A 16,765-nucleotide genomic window follows, 5' to 3' on the forward strand; every position below is an offset into this window, starting at 1 on the left:
AAGCAAATCCAAGAACGGGCCCAATCTCCAATCCATACAGGCTCAAGAGAGGATCCAAAAGGCCAACGTTCTAGGAAGTAACATGCGAGTAGCAGTGAGCCCAAGCCTCAATGTGCACGAGCACATTCCACCCTCACTGGTGCCACGTGTTTGAACCTGAGCTTGAGAGTGTTAGTAAATTGCTAATAAAGAGTGGACTAATGTTGAGAAGTATGATGTTACTGTGGGGTTGAAATCTGAAACTTTCATTTGCTGGCTAAGACCTCCTAATGGGTGGGTTAAGTTGAATAATGACAGCTGCAGGTTTGGGGAGAATGAAGTTATTGGTTTAGGTGGGGTTTGTTGGGGGACTTTTAGGTCAAGGTCTAGGCTTTGAGAACATCATATTGTCTTCCTTGGTATGGATTCATAACAAGTCCCGGGATATCTCTAAAGAGTTAGTTTGTCTTAGGAAATACCCTGGTAACATTAACGACTCGAAGATAATGTGAAAGATCAAGATAATTACTTGCTCAAGTGAAGCATGATGTGGAAACTAGAAGATTATCAATTTACATAAGAGAGAAGGGATTTGCATGGTTGCATAGCATTCTTTATTGGATAATTTGCCTTTCCTAGGGTGATAGTAAGGTTTCTAATGGCTAGGATATTTGATGCAAAGCTATGGAAATTACTAAGGTCGCATAGATGGTGATGCTTGGGGCTTGGAGTATGCTTGTGGGCTAAATGGAGCTTTTTGGCCTTTTTCCTGGGTGGTTTTCTCTATCTCATTATCTCTGTGTTCCTCTAATCTTCTGTCCTCCTCTGATAGGAGCATATTTATGCGAGTTTGTTATTTTATTTCTTTGCATTTACTTCGTTAATTTCCATTTATTTTGGTAGTTTATGTTATTTTTGTATTATTGTAGGTCCAGTTGGTAAAGATGATAATAAATAGTCAAATGGAGCAATTTGGAGCAGTTTTGGACTTGGATTGGATAGCATGGGTGGATAGCATATGGGCTGAACGTTTTTGGTGTTTAAATGGTGCTAGACATGTGCTAAAATCTGTAGAAATTAAAGTTGAGGCTTGGAAGGCAAGGAATTACACAAGAAAGAGGAATCCTAATTGGAGAGGAACATTACCTTATCTTATCTTATCTTATATTATCTTTTCTTATCCAACATTATCTTATCTTATCTCCAGCTGCAAGGAGGAATCCTAATCACATTCCAACACTTCTACCTGATTTTTAGAGTCCTAAAATAACTCAAAAACACCAAAACCATTTCCTCCTTGGATTCAGCCATTTTCCCCTATATATATGAAATTCCTGCAGAGATTTAAGAGTGTGCCATGCCTACCATTCATCCATTGAAGTTGCTGGAATTTTCAGAGTTCATTCTATCTTTGTTTTAAGTTCAATGTTTATTTTAGATTGCTTTTCAATTATGATGAACATGTGTAACTACGTTTCTTTTTAGCTAGAGGTGAATTCGAAGTCATGATCATATGGTTTATATAAATTGATTACATCTAGTTATTGTTTCGTAAAACATGAATGCAATTTACTTATCTGCTTTATAGAGAACTTACTCTTGTATGTTTATTAAGGATGCAAACTTAGTTTGCATGCAGGGATTTGATGCTAGAATATAAGGGAATTTCACCTAATCGTTATGAACTTATATTTGCAAGTAGTAAAAGTCACTAGTCATGATTAAGTTAAGTAAATTCTTGGTAGGAGTATCATGCTTTCCATAGTTACGAATGCTTTGTCAATGCTTATGATTTTCACAAAACTTCATGATCTTTGAGATGTATCTCTGTCATGCTTTTCATAGTTAGGGAACTTGAGAAGAATAATTTGGTTGCGTCGCTGAGTCCAATTCAATGAACTTAGGAAAATTTGAGAATTAATTAGTGCTGTTTACAGTTAATTTGGGGCATTGTCATTCATGGTTCCGACTCGTAGGTGACCTACGATTATTCGCACAGTCTTCACATGATCGTAGCACTTGAGCGTATTTATTTACACTTAGTCTTGTCGTACAGACCACTAGAGGTGGTTTCGACTCGTGTGTAGGTATGTTTGATGAGCTATGGATAAGTCGTACAGGTCACTATATGTGACTCCAACTTATATGCTAGCTGTCACATCCCGGCCCGGGGGGGATCACTTCCCGAGCCCGCTCCACCACCGTAGCACGATATTGTCCGCTTTGGGCCCCGACCATGCCCTCACGGTTTTGTTTTTGGGAACTCACATGAGAACTTCCCGATGGTTCACCCATCCTGGGAATGCTCTCGTGCGCTACTCGCTTAACTTCGGAGTTCCCATGGAACCCGAAACCAGTAAGCTCCCAAAAGGCCTCGTGCTAGGTAGGGATAGGAATATACATATAAGCATCACTCCCCTGGGCGATGTGGGATGTCACACTAGCATTGGTTGATGAGATATTGATTAAGTCATACAGGTTACTATAGGTGACTCCGACTTATATGCTAGCATTGATTGATGATATATGTGATGAGATATTGATTAAGTCGTACATGTCACTATAGGTGACTTCGACTTATGTGCTAGCATTGATTAATGAGATATGGATAAGTCGTACAGGTCACGTGAGGTGACTCAAACTAGTATGTTGATGAGCTATTGATTCAGCCGTACAGGCCACAATAGGTGGATCCGGTTGATATACTATTTCATATTGATTTATTTCATCTTGGTTACTTATTCTTGTTGAGATATATATGTTTATTGAGATCTATGGCATGATATTCATGTGGACTTTGTTATGCCGTGTTTGGGATTGAGATAGATATGTATTCTATTTTCTGGGAAATATAAAGGTGTTATGGTGAGGGGCTACTGCCTTTGGTAATTGAAATTGGTTTGGAAAGTTTTGTTTCACTCACTCACACTTTCTATTTTTGCACCCCTCCAGGTTCTAGTAGCAGAGTTCTGTATCGACGAGGATTCGTGGCACTTTTCATTACAAATGTCTTCTTATGATGGTATAATCATTATCTTACCTTACTGTACTATACTTATACTCTGTATCACGCGTGCAATGGGTCCAGACCGCTCATCGCGCACTCATGTACTTAGGCATTTTTAGATTTTAATTTATTCACATTTTATACATTATCAAACTTTATGGCTTTGTCACCTTCCTGGTGTCGGCCAGCACAGCTTGATTCGGGGTCCTAATGGACATTCCAGGTTGGGGTGTGTCAGTTGGTATTAGAGTATATGTTGGGTAGTATTGTGTTCTTCACATGCGTGATGTGAGCATTCTTGGTTTTGTGTCTAATGTTCGAATCTTGCCACCTCGTCGAATACAGAAAAATATGTTAGTTTTTTTTTTTTTTTTTTTTTTTTTCTCCAGTTTTGGGTAGTTTTGTGGTCTTGACGACATTTTTGAAAATCATTTTGGTGTTTGTCCTTAGAATTAAAACAAAGTTATTCCTTGTGGAAGAACTGTGTAGATTTGAAGCAAGTTGGTGGCCTAAGTTAATGTATTGATAACCGTGTATCAATGGAGAGTATACCAACCAAATTCCATCACCATTCTTCCACCGTTAGTGTTGATCCTTTTGAGATTGGAAGTCCTAGCTAGTTTTGATTCCTTGATAGTATTTGTTAGAATATCACTTATTTGAATTCTTGCGAAGTCTACTTTTGTTTAGACTCTAGAAATATCTCATGTGGTAATGTGGTGTTAAAGTGGTAGCACTCGACAGAAGAACATGTTGGGAAATTACTTTTGGTCCTTGGTAGTTTTAATATCTTGTGTTGTTACTTTTCGATCAGCAAGAATTCTTGTTAGCTCATTCTTAAATTCTACCTTTCTATATTTGACTTGGGACAAACTATCTAGGAGGACCACTTAAACATGGAAATTGTACATTTAGTCCATCTATCTTGTACTCTAGATTTCATGAACTTGTTTTGACCCTCAAATTCTTGAGTATTCTTTTAACCTTCTTGACATGGTTTTTCGCTCGGTTAGTGAGGAATTCATGATAGATCAACTTGGCGGGTGCTTGTGCCACTTTCATATTGACACTATCAGGAAACCATTGAAATATAATCTTTTTGCGAGTTTACCAGACTTACCAAAAAGAATTCTAAACAACTTTGAGTTGTGGGAATGTGAACGCCAAAACACTTTTAGCAGCCGAATTGGTGCACCTTGGGACAGTACGGTATCGTGATCGAGTTACGAGTCAGACAATTTAGGCATATTTGCTCAGGAGGCACAAAATGATATTTTGGTATCCTCGGGAACTTTTCACTAGTTGTTGAGATGATGATAAGTTATCGGTGTTACAGGCTACAGACTTAAATGTCAATGCTCTAATTGTTAGGTTCACTAACAAGGGGGCAAGACCGCTCATTTTCGGCAACATTTACTAATTAGCTATGGTTCGGACTCATTAGTGGAATTTGTGACACGACGAATGTTTGGCGAGGTCCCTTTTCATTTTAGGCTTTGATTTGGTTTGTGCAAATATTTTTTTGACTACCTTATTTTATTTATATGATGTGGTTATGGATGAACATGAATGAAAATATGGAATGAGATCTTGAGTTCACTTAATATAAACGTTTTCCAGTGAGTTTTTGCACTTAAAGAGGAGAATTGACGAGAAATTTTTTTAATTATAAAATTAATTGGTTTGGTTTGCCATCAATGAATTATGGCGTGAAATTCTAGTATTTTGTTAGCCACGATAGTTATGGCTTGAAATTTGATATTTCATTATGCCAATATCGTTATGGCCATAATTTATGGTATTCGTGTTGCCTAAAGTAATGGGAAGCGGGATTACCAATAATTACGATGTAAATTTTCCAAATAGCAGGAATAGAATTTCGTATGAAAATTCATCGAGTGAGAATGGAAATCATGAACTGAGGTTATGATTTGGTTATTATAATTTAAAATGGTGGGAAGTCCATGAAGTTTTCTCCATTTATTTATTGGTGGATATGAGTAAAATTATGAAATGAAAATTTTGAGTTTGTTTAATATGAACAAATTTTCAGTTGTGTGAGAAGTGAAATTTTATGAATTATGGAAAAAAAAAATTGATGGAGAAAGGGTATAATTATAAATGTGTTGTTTTGGTTGCCATGGGTCATAGGTGGTCATTGTTAGAAATTGATATTACGAACAAAACTGATGACGAGCATATTTTCTCTTGGCTATGTGATTAGTAAGGATCAATTCCGTTGACCGTTAGGGTTGTAAAATGTGAATTTCTCTTCCTTGGTTGGTGAAATGTCAATAGTACTTTGGAAGTGCAGCTCACTAATTTATCCGAGCCGGGATGACACATTATACCACTATATTATCGAGGAAGGAAGATAGTATGAGCTTGGGGGCATGAAAGAGGAATAATTACATTCCGACCGTGACAGAATGTCATTTTTTCTTTAGCACAAATGTTCTAACTTGATTTTTGCTTTACGTATATATATTATACTCCTATCTTCGAGTGTTATATAGCAATGATTTTAAATTTCGGGGATGAAATTTTTTAAGGTGGGTAGATTGTGACAACCCATCCCAAATTTTATTATTTTAGAAATCTTAAAATGTGAAATTTACGAGAATACCTTAGAGGCGAGGGTATTGATTTTCATTGATCATTAGTTCATGAAGCGTATAAACTATTACCTTACCGTATTCCAAAAGTACGTTGGTAAGAATTATTATTTATTATCTTATTCATTTCTTATTATTATTATTATTATTATTTGATGTAAAATGGTTGTGGGAGATTAATAAAAAGAAAAAGAAGAAAGAAAAAGGGAGGATGGTCGCCTGATGGCAGTGAAAGAGAGGGAAAGGAAGGATATGGGCACTGCCCAATTAGAAATGAGGAGAGAGGGAGAGTGACGAATTCGAGAGAAGAACTAGGAGGGAAAGGAGAGAAGAAGAAAATGAGGGAACCCAAAACGGTCTTCCTTGACCCGTGTGACCCGGCCGGCGGAAACCATAGAAACTGATGGTTTCCTAGCCAAATTCCGGTGAATTAAGCCAAACCATGACCTGGAAACACCTCCTTAGCCTTCTCTCTACCATTCCTTCCCCTAAATTCATACAATTTGGCCTTAGATTCGGGAGAAATGCACTGGTGGTGTGTGTGGGTGTTCGGCGGCAATCCACAAATTGTGAAGCTAACTCAGCCAATTATCACTACCAACAGGCTCCCCTTAACCTCAGGAAGAAAGCCCAAGTGATGGTAGGGGCGTCGGAGCATCCATGGAGTCGAATTGAATATACCCAAAAACTAGGGTTTCAGTGGGTTTTCGTGAAATTGGAGCCTTTCCAAGCCAAATTGGCCTTAGCCACAGGTATAAAGTTTTCTTTACTCATTGAGATCTTCATTTATGTGAAATTTGGTATTTTTTGGAAATAATTGAATTTTCCGGCGAGTCGGGGTGGCCCACTGCCACCCACGGCAGCGCGTGCGGCGGCGCGTGGCCAGTGGGCCACCAATGCTATTTTTAGGCTATGTTAAATGTCTTGATTTCAGTTTTGATATTTGAATGACGTAGGTTGATTGTTGGAACCTAAATTCTCTATGATACGTTAATAGGTATTTATGTGAATTGACGATCCAACTGTTGGATTGTCACCAAACTCTATTACATTGTGGTACGTAATATTTGAAGAATGTAGAAAGTTATGGATTGGGAATCTGACGTGCGGATCTTCCCGAATTCGATTTGTAAGTTCGTAAAATAAATGTTAACTACCGTTTGGTTTTGGACAAGTGGCAAAGATCTGACCGTTGGATCGTAATGAAATTTTAATATGTTATTCTAGAAGCATAATGTGAATCTTTGAAAGTTATGGATTGGAAATCTGATATGCGGATGTTCTGGACTGAGTTATACAGGGTTGTAGACCCTACTGTCGATCAAAGATCGACGGTTGACTTGTGGTCAATGGGCCTCAAACTATTTTAGAATGTCCTTGAAGATGTACTTTATGTGAATTATGTATTCTGTTGATAAGAGTTTTGAGATGTAATTCAATAATTGTTCTAGGCACCAATCGTTCGGACGCTTCGATGTACGTGCTAGAGAATCATAGCGTGGACTCTAGGTGAGTCGGTCTTTTCCCTTTTTATCATATGTATATAATTGATTGTTCCACAAACGCTTCTAAATTGATTTATGCATGTTACCTACAAATAATTATTATGAACTACGATTGGCTTGATCCCTATTTAGGGTACATGGGCAGTCTAACGAGACGTTAGATGCAGCCATAGAATAAAGGGGATTAAATAATCAAGACAAAAGCCTTGTTTGGGGAATTGAGCAATGTGAAGGAAGTTGATGGAAAATGTGAGATTTAACCTTATTTATTGGTGGTTAAATGTTGGTTATAAATTAATGTGTGAAGAATCGTAATATTGAAGTGAAAAATAATTAGGAATGATAGTTAATTTAACTAGTGTTTAGTTGAGCTTATCACCGATAATTATTTTCTGAAGGTAAATAGTTTGGGAATGGGGTGTTACAGCTTACACATATTATGCCATTTGTATATATGTTTATACATGGGATGTGATATCTACACATCCTATTTTACTTCTCACACACCTTTTTAATTTTTGACCGTCGGATCGGATGAATTGAAGAAGATCAACGGATAGAAATTATCAAGGGGTGTGTGGATAGCACACCCCTTATATATTTGGAAATATTATAATATGGTTGAATTTCAAATTTACATTCTGGTATATCCATATGTATGTCACTTGTGCATAATTAAAGGTGAACGCTCTGAAGTGTAAAGGTGAACGCAAGATGCATAGGTAAGTTCAGGTGAGTTTATGGTATTAGTTGAAATTATGGAGTTATGGCATGACTACATATAAGTTTTAGGCAACTCCGACACTGTCGTACTGGTTGCCCATGAGTTGTACATGTTATATTGAGATGCATTGAGAGCTCATAAACCTGCACCTTGGTGTTAGTGCTCCAACCCGTGGCCAGGGCACAGTCCTTCATGTGATGTTCACCTTCCGCACCTTACGCTCACCTTGGATCCAAGGTAGGTGCACAGTCCTGTTGTACAGACCACTATAAGTGGTTCTGACTCGTAGGTGACCCGCGATTATTCGCACAGTCTTCACGTGATCATAACACTTGAGCGTATTTATTTACACCTAGTCTTGTCGTACAGACCACTAGAGGTGGTTCCAACTCGTGTGCAAGTATGTTTGATGAGTTATGGATAAATCGTATAGGTCACTATAGGTGATTCCGACTTATATGCTATCATTGATTGATGAGATATGTGATGAGATATTGATAAGTCGTACAGGTCACTATAGGTGACTCCGACTTATATGTTAGCATCGATTGATGAGATATGTGATGAGATATTGATTAAGTCGTACAGGTCATTATAGGTGACTCCGACTTATGTGCTAGCATTGATTAATGAGATATGGATAAGTCGTACAGGTCACGTGAGGTGACTCTGGCTAATATGTTGATGAGCTATTGATTCAGCTGTACAGGCCACAATAGGTGGATCTAGCTGATATACTATTTCATATTGATTTATTTCATCTTGGTTACTTATTCTTGTTGAGATATATATGTTTATTGGGATCTATGGCATGATATTCATGTGGACTTTGTTATGCCGTGTTTGGGATTGAGATAGATATGTATTATATTTTCTAGGAAATATACAGGTGTTACAACAAGGGGCTACTGCCTTTGGTAATTGAAATTGGTTTGAAAAGTTTTGTTTCACTCACTCACACTTTCTATTTTTGCACCCTTCCAGGTTCTAGTAGCAGAGTTTCGTATCGACGAGGATTCATGGCACTTTTCAGTACATATGTCTTCTTATGATGGTACAATCATTACCTTACCTTACTGTACTATACCTATGCTCTGTATCACGCGTGCAATGGTCCAGACCCGCTCATCGCGCACTCGTGTACTTATGCACTTTTAGATTATAATTTATTCACATTTTATACATTATCAAACTTTATGGCTTCGTCACCTTTCTGGTGTCGGCTGATAGGAGCATATTTAGGCGACTTACTTAGCTTGTTTTCGTGCATCTATGTTGTTAATTCTTAGTTGTTTTAGTAGTTTAAGCTATTTTCGTTTGTTTTTAGGTCCTAATGGCAAAGGGAGCAAGAAAGTGCATTTTGAGGCTATTTGGAGCATTTTTGGGCATGGATTGGATAGCTTAATCATGGAGCAAAGAGGATGGACGAAATTGAAGCCTTGTATGCTCTTTGGGACATAAAACAAAGGGCCTAGCCCAATCAAACAATCCTTTGAGCCATGTAAAACCTCTAGCCCAATCAAACAATCCATCAAAGCCATGCAAAACCACCATTCACACACACTTCACACAAACAACACCCATTGCCATGCATCCCCTTGCATTTTCAGCATTCCACTTCATCATTGCACCACATTCTCCCTCTTTAATCCACATGTATTCATCATCATTCACCCTAGCTGCCACTCACATGCATACACATGCATCACAACCCCAAAACCATCAAGAAATCCCCCTTGCCGTACCTACCCTTCCCTTTCCAGCTTTTCCCTTTGCATTTCCCTTTCATTTCAGCCACATGTATCCTTCAATGCAGCCACCATTCACTCTTTAATCCACATGCATTCATCATCATTCACCCTAGTTGTCACTCACATGCATTCCCTTCAATAAATCAGCCAACACATGCACCCATCACCCAAAACACCTTCCTTGCCGTGGCTTTGCATTCCCCCTTGGCAATTCCAGCTTTCCAACCAACCAACCTAGCTGTTTTTCACATGCATTCCCTTAATCATTGCAGCCACATTCTCTCACATTCTCACCCATTCTCTCCCTATAAAACCATGCAATCCCATCACACAATTCATTCATTCCACACCTCCATTCATACACAACACAACACAAAAACTCCCATCCTAAAATTCCCTTGCTGTGGCCTTCACTTCTATTTCCAGCAACTTCTCTTCTATTTCCACCACTCCCCAATCCTCCAAAACACTATCCAACCATTCCTCCATACAAACACCAACCCAAAACCAATCCATAGATCTTGTGCGACAACAAAGAGGAGGAGAAGAGTGCCTAAACGTTCATACAATTCAAGTTTGAGTTGTTGGAATTTTTAGGTGTTTCTTTTCCTCGATTTCAATGGTTAAATTTACTTATCTTTGTTTTGTACGTATGAGGAACTAAACCCCCCTTGGCTAGGGGGGGATTCGAAATACATGTTTATGCTTGCAATATGATTTGATTACTTCTAATTACGTTTCATAAGTTGTGAATTCAATTTACTTATCTATGTGATTGACAACTTATTTATGTATGTTTATTGAGAGTGCACGCTTAATTTTCATGCATGAATATGACGCTAGAATATAAGTAAGTTTCACCTAATAGTTATGAACTTATATTCACAAGTAGTGGAGGTTGCTTATAAACAATCGCGTTAAGTAAATTCTTGGCATAAGTTTCATGCAATTCATAGTAACGAATGCCTCGTCAACACTTATGGTTTTCAAAGAACTTAATGATTCTTGCTTGTATCTCTATTATGCAATTCATGTAGGGAACTTGTGGGGAATGCTTTGGGTTGTCGTATGCAATCATCCAATTCATTAACTTAAGGAAAACTTGACGGTTAATTTAAGCGGACCTAATTAACCCGGGGTGTTGAGAATTCATGGTTTATTGAAAAGCAATTAGAAATCGTTTTGTGTGCAAGTATAACATGTGTGGAGATGAACCCCTTAGCTAGCTTCCCATCCATTCAATTCCATCAAAGTCATATTTACAATTTGTTTTCTTTACAATCTATCCATTTTAGTTTAAACTCGTCCAAAACCAACCCCCCCATATTTTGTTTAATCTTAGTCATTAGAAATCAATTTAGTTTGTGTTTTTACGTTTTTTGAATCAAATCCAAGTGATTTTGCAATCCCTCCTAATCCCTAGCCTAGAACGATCCCTACTTACATACTTACTACAATTGATAAAAAGAGGGTTTAATTTGTGTGCGTATAATGTTCGCATCAACATGGCTCGATTCGGGGTCCTAGTGGACATTCCGGGTCGGGGTGTGTCACATACTTTACTAAGATATGGTACTTTTGGACCGAGTATTGATCCATCATTTCCCTCACGAGAATGAATGATCTTTCATAGTGTCTAAATATTGGTTAATCATTTGTGCATCCAACTCATGATCTTTAATCCACATGATTCTTTAATACCATAAACATTTTGATGTGTAAGATTTGTGTTCACATATTGTTCGATTTGCAGCTCAAGACAATTTTCTTTTCAACACATTATAATCTTTCTAGACTCTTCACGGGTCCTAATCTAATATCAACTGCAGGAGATTTATTATGTTGCAACAATATCATAATGATCGTACTCACTAAGACAATTTATACCATGCATTGGTATTGAGTACATGAATTTTGCTTGTCTCTTCTAAGGTTTACTTCAAAGCAATTTAAATCCTTCACAGATTTTCTGCACTTCATGACAGATTCTCCTTGGAATTTATACAGAGCAATTTTCTTCTATGTGTACATGAGGGAATTACTTATGGATATATGCTTCGGGCATGTGTATAATTCTTCACTAAAATGAACTTTCACAATGAAAAATCATAATTCCAGGAGTGTATTACAATTTGAGGTTTCAATTGGAAACCTAGTGTCACATCATGTGCGTGTATTTCCCTGTATTACAAATGTCAATTTGTAATCTTCTGGGTTCAACATCATTTGGTGATTTGAACTATAGGTCAAATTTTCCATGTTCTTACTAAATTGAAATGGAATTGTTCTCTTTTCATTTTGGCCAATAATTTTGTCTTTTCATCGACGAACAAAAGAACATGGCTCAATATCAACATATCTCATAGATGAATCTAGTAGCTATTGTAAAAAATAGAATTAACATTGGTTATCATCAATTTGTGATCCCATATTTCTCATGAGCATGCACATACATATTTGATAAGCATTTCATTACTTTGAATATCCTTGCCTCTTCAGGCGCTCTACATTGTCTCTTTTAGGACAGTCATCTCTTATTAAATGAATTGTTTGGAGAATTTGGATCATAACTTCCTCTAAAGTGTTATAGAGCTTGGATTTTGAATCTACACTTCTAGGGATTTGAATCATTGGAACCTATACATCCATTATGCTTCAGACATGAGATATATTAAAATTGCTATGTCCATGGATTGTCCTTTTGGGACATGAATCCATGCGGTGACTTCATGCTTTGGGCATGCAATAGTTTAGTAGTGCCAAGTCTATGGATATTCTTATTGAGATACAATCCATGCATCTATGTAACTTGTTAATACATTTGGTAATAAGTAATTTTCAAAAATTGGATTACCTTTTTTTGTACATAATTTGAGTGATATAAATTGAGGAGACAAAAATGATTGTTGAATCTGTCCTTGTCATTTGGTCATTGTATACTCAGGTAGAGTTTTGGTGGGCATGTGAGTATAATTCCCACCATTGAGCTTCAGTCTACCATTCACTTGGCCAACCACTCATTTTCTCCCTTTGAACTTTTATGCATTCATTGTTGATCCTTCAGCTTCAGCCTTATGCATAACAGAAGTGGTGGTAAACATTTACCTTTGAATGATCCTTCAAAACATCACTTCTTAACGATTCTTCCTTACTTGGCAGCTTCAATGTAAATAGGCAATAGCGTATCAACTATTTTGCAGTGTTGGTGACTTGAAATCCCATGCCAACAACAGTTAAAGATGACTACTTGAGAGCAATGCAAAGCAAACAATCAAACAAAGGTTCCAGGCAATCAATTTTAGACTATAAGTTTGATTTCAGGTTCTGACTTTTTGCTTTCTTCCTCACTATTTTGCAAGAAAGAGTAAGGGCAAAGGAAAAGACATGGAAAGAACATGATATGAGATACTCTTGCTTTCAACCTTGATGATATAAGATACTTTTGCTCTTAAAGAAAACAGTAGAAGACTTGATGCTGATGTAAAACTCCCTGATCAAAAATATTGCTGAGGAAATGAGTTCGGCATTTTGAGGGACTTGGTTAAAGATGTATTCTCGGCAAGGAAGAAAAGTTAGACACTTTTGGAGCTTTGCCTTGCAATGGAGGACGAAGGTCGACATATATAAGGATTTCCCAATAGCAGGTAGTGGTGCTATAGGGACCATCTCCTTCATACTTGTCAGCAACATTGGTGTAGTTGGAATAGTAAAATTCAAGCGTTTCAACTCTGTCACAGAGATATTTTGGCAGAGTCGTCCTTGATATCCAGAAAGCTGAGATTGCATCAAGAAGTGTCAATGAACTTTATTCAGGAAAATCCGACTTTTGAAATTTAGAAAGTGATGTTTCTCCTATTTTTGAACAAGTGGCCCTGTTGCCTTTTCTTTTATAGAGGCATCAATTGTATCCAAAATGCATGCTCGAAAAGTTGCATGTATGTGAAATTTGCTTATGTTGTATTCCTGAGATTTCACTTTATTGGATTTGCTTTTCGTTCATCTCTTTTTGAAAATAACTTGCCCATTTAACTGTTGTTTTGATAAGAATGTTGTGGAAGATGCTGACGTGCCTTCTTATATTCTGGAAAATGCTAACGTGCCTTCTTATCCTCTAGTAGTCTTCTTACAGTTAGGGACTCTGTGATGAAGAATGATATAACCGTCACAGTAGTAGCTAAGAATTTTCTCACTCCCAAGGATATTGAAAATAGTCCAATGAATTGGCTATTCAAGACTCCTTGACTTTCAGTGTTCAATGTGCAAGCTCTATATCAAATATAGACCAAAGTCTACTTACTTGAACTCACCAAGTTGAATCATTAATAGCTAAAGTGGCAAGTCTTAAACAAGGAATTAGAGGGCTTAAGCATGAGAATAAAGGGTTGCACATGCTTACAAATAATTACTCGATGAACATGAAAGGAAAGCTCGACCAGCAGCAAGAATTTGAAAGTTCGATTGAAAGTGACCATCAGAGGTTTGTGGCTATATTCTAAAGGCACCCATTTCCTCCGCCGTCTGGAGTTCTACTAAGTATTAAGGCTTCAAATGATCAACCTCTGGTGCCTTCCCTTTCTGGAGTTTTGCCAAGTACCGAGGTTTCAAATGATCAACCTTTGTTGCCTCCCCTTTCTGGGGTTCTTCCAAGTAATGAGGCTTCACATCATCAATCTCCAATTCTTTCCCCTTCTTGGGTTTCGCCAAGTACTGAGGCTTCACATGAGCAACCTTTGTGAAAGCTCCATTTTTTTTTTTCCTTTTTGTTTTTGTAGTTGTAACTCATATGTATGTACCTATATATATATAGAAAAATTCCATCTCTTCAGGTTTTATACATGTCTGAAACTTTTGGTTCAGTTTGTTAGATATAGGAAATTATGGAAACTTCTAGTTCCATTAATATGAATCAGTGAAGAAACGATGGAAACTTATGGTTCCATGAATATGATTCAATGAGCTTTTAAAGCGATTGCATAAAACAGAATGCCTGTCATGATCGGATGGCAATGATTCCTCTTTCATGCCCCCAAACTTAAACTTTCCTTCTCCTTCAACATAATACTATAATATAATACCTTTATAAAACATAGAGTAAAATATATATATATATATATATGTATAAGATCACATCAAAAATACATATATACTGAACATAGAAATGATTTTCACCTACGCACTTGTGGCATCATGTACTCCGAGGTTATGTGTGTAGTATCTTTAGGTCAAACCCAAATAATAAATAAATAAATAAAATATTGACGTAGGCGAGCCTACTTGCCCACTTGCCCACTTGCTTAATGAATTCAACGAATAAGTTATCGATATTACAGTTTGCAGCTTGCAACACCGACAACTCACTGTTGTCTCAATAAGCAAGTAATAAATTTTCGAGGATGCAATATTACCATCTTGCCTTTCAATGGGAAATACACATAAATATCCGATTAAAGCCTTCATCGCGCTCACGCACTAACCTCTCAGGTGACATCGTCAAAAGTACATAATTTCCTATAATCTCGATCATTCGAATACCTAATCATTATACTCTTATGTCTATCAAGTACTATCCGCTTAATTCTCTATACAACATCTCTAATGGTGCCATACCCAAAAATCAAAATTGTAACCGTAGTTACATGGAACTCTAACAAAGTTAAGTGTCTATTACAACCATACTAAGTATGTAGAACGAACAAACGCAACATGTTCTCTAGTCTGGATAGTTCATTCAGATTGGCTGTTAGTCTAAGGGTGAAATGTGGTACTGGATAACAACTTTGTACTCATATCCTTCAAGAAGACTTCCTAAGACTTGGAAGTGAAACGAGCATCACAGTGACGTACAGTGACATGCACCATATAGCCAAACAATGCAGTTCACAATGCCATAGTGAGCTGATTCATATTGACTTTCTCTCAGATTTAGCGAAAAACTTTGTTAAGAAGGCTAAAAGAACATTCAAGAATTTGAGGGCCAAAACAAGTCCATTAAATCTAGAATACAAGGTAACTAGAATGAATGCATGACATCTCATTACAACAGTAGCTTCTAAGAGATTCAATCACCAATGATAAAGCTTCGTTTAGCAAAATATGTGTTAGGTGGTTGAGGAATTAATGGTCATGACTAAAATTTCAAGGTCCGAGCAATTCTCCTAGGTGGTCTGTCTGCATAAAAAATAATACGAAGTGCAGTGGGGTAAACACATACCCATGGTTGACTGAAATGCTTTCCAACACAAAAAGGTGAAAATGGAATCACGGTCAGAATGGATGTTGATCGAAACACCAGAAAATTTGATAAATTCAAGAATGAGAAATTTTACTAAGTGTTCTAAAATGTAGTCCTTCTAAACCAACAGAAAGTAAGCTGACTTGTCAAGTCTGTCGATAATTACCAAAACATTATTATAATATCCACATGTACAAGATACCTCATACCGCCTCATACCGGGAGCTTATGGTGCTATTTCTTCATCTCCATTCGGATACAAGAAGTGATTATAAGCACTTAAACGATTTCTTGATGATTTATAAGTAACGTCGTATCAATACTCGTGAATTCTAGCTAAAATGAGAAAGGACATGCTGAAAGTGTTCAAGGGTATATATGTTTTTTGCTGCAGTAAACGGTAACTACGTTTACACAACTGGGGTGATACACGATGGTGTAATCGTAGGTGTTGATTTGGTTCTTCCATCGTCACCGTCAGAAATTTAGTTCATTTCAAATAAAGACGAGAACTGTTGACTCTAGGTCATGAGTAAGATGGTTCATCTCGTACGGTTCTAACTATTAGGAACATAAGCGACACACCGTCATGCTGCATCTACATAGCCAAAACATCCCAAAAAAACGTCACTGTGGATTTCAAAATGATCAATGTCATTGAAAGGTGTAAAACAAAGGTGAGGTGATGCAACAGTTCGGTGATCAAAAACTTTATTCATAGTCAACATCACAAACTAAACCTTTCCTCGATTGACAAGAGAGGAGAAATGCTATAGCTGAAAAATGCTAATAAACCGTCAATAGAAATCAATAAAACTAAGGATTGTATTTCACAACACTTGTGAGGATTTCAACTTTCTTCCGCTACAACCTTTCAAGGAAATGAAAAGAATATCATATGCTAGATCACGTCTCCCAAGAAAAGTACTTGATGTAAACAAAGTTACACTTG

This window comes from Pyrus communis, chromosome 13 (genome assembly GCF_041283825.1).
Source record: "Pyrus communis isolate YQ-2024b chromosome 13, ASM4128382v1, whole genome shotgun sequence".
Lineage (NCBI taxonomy): Eukaryota > Viridiplantae > Streptophyta > Magnoliopsida > Rosales > Rosaceae > Pyrus > Pyrus communis.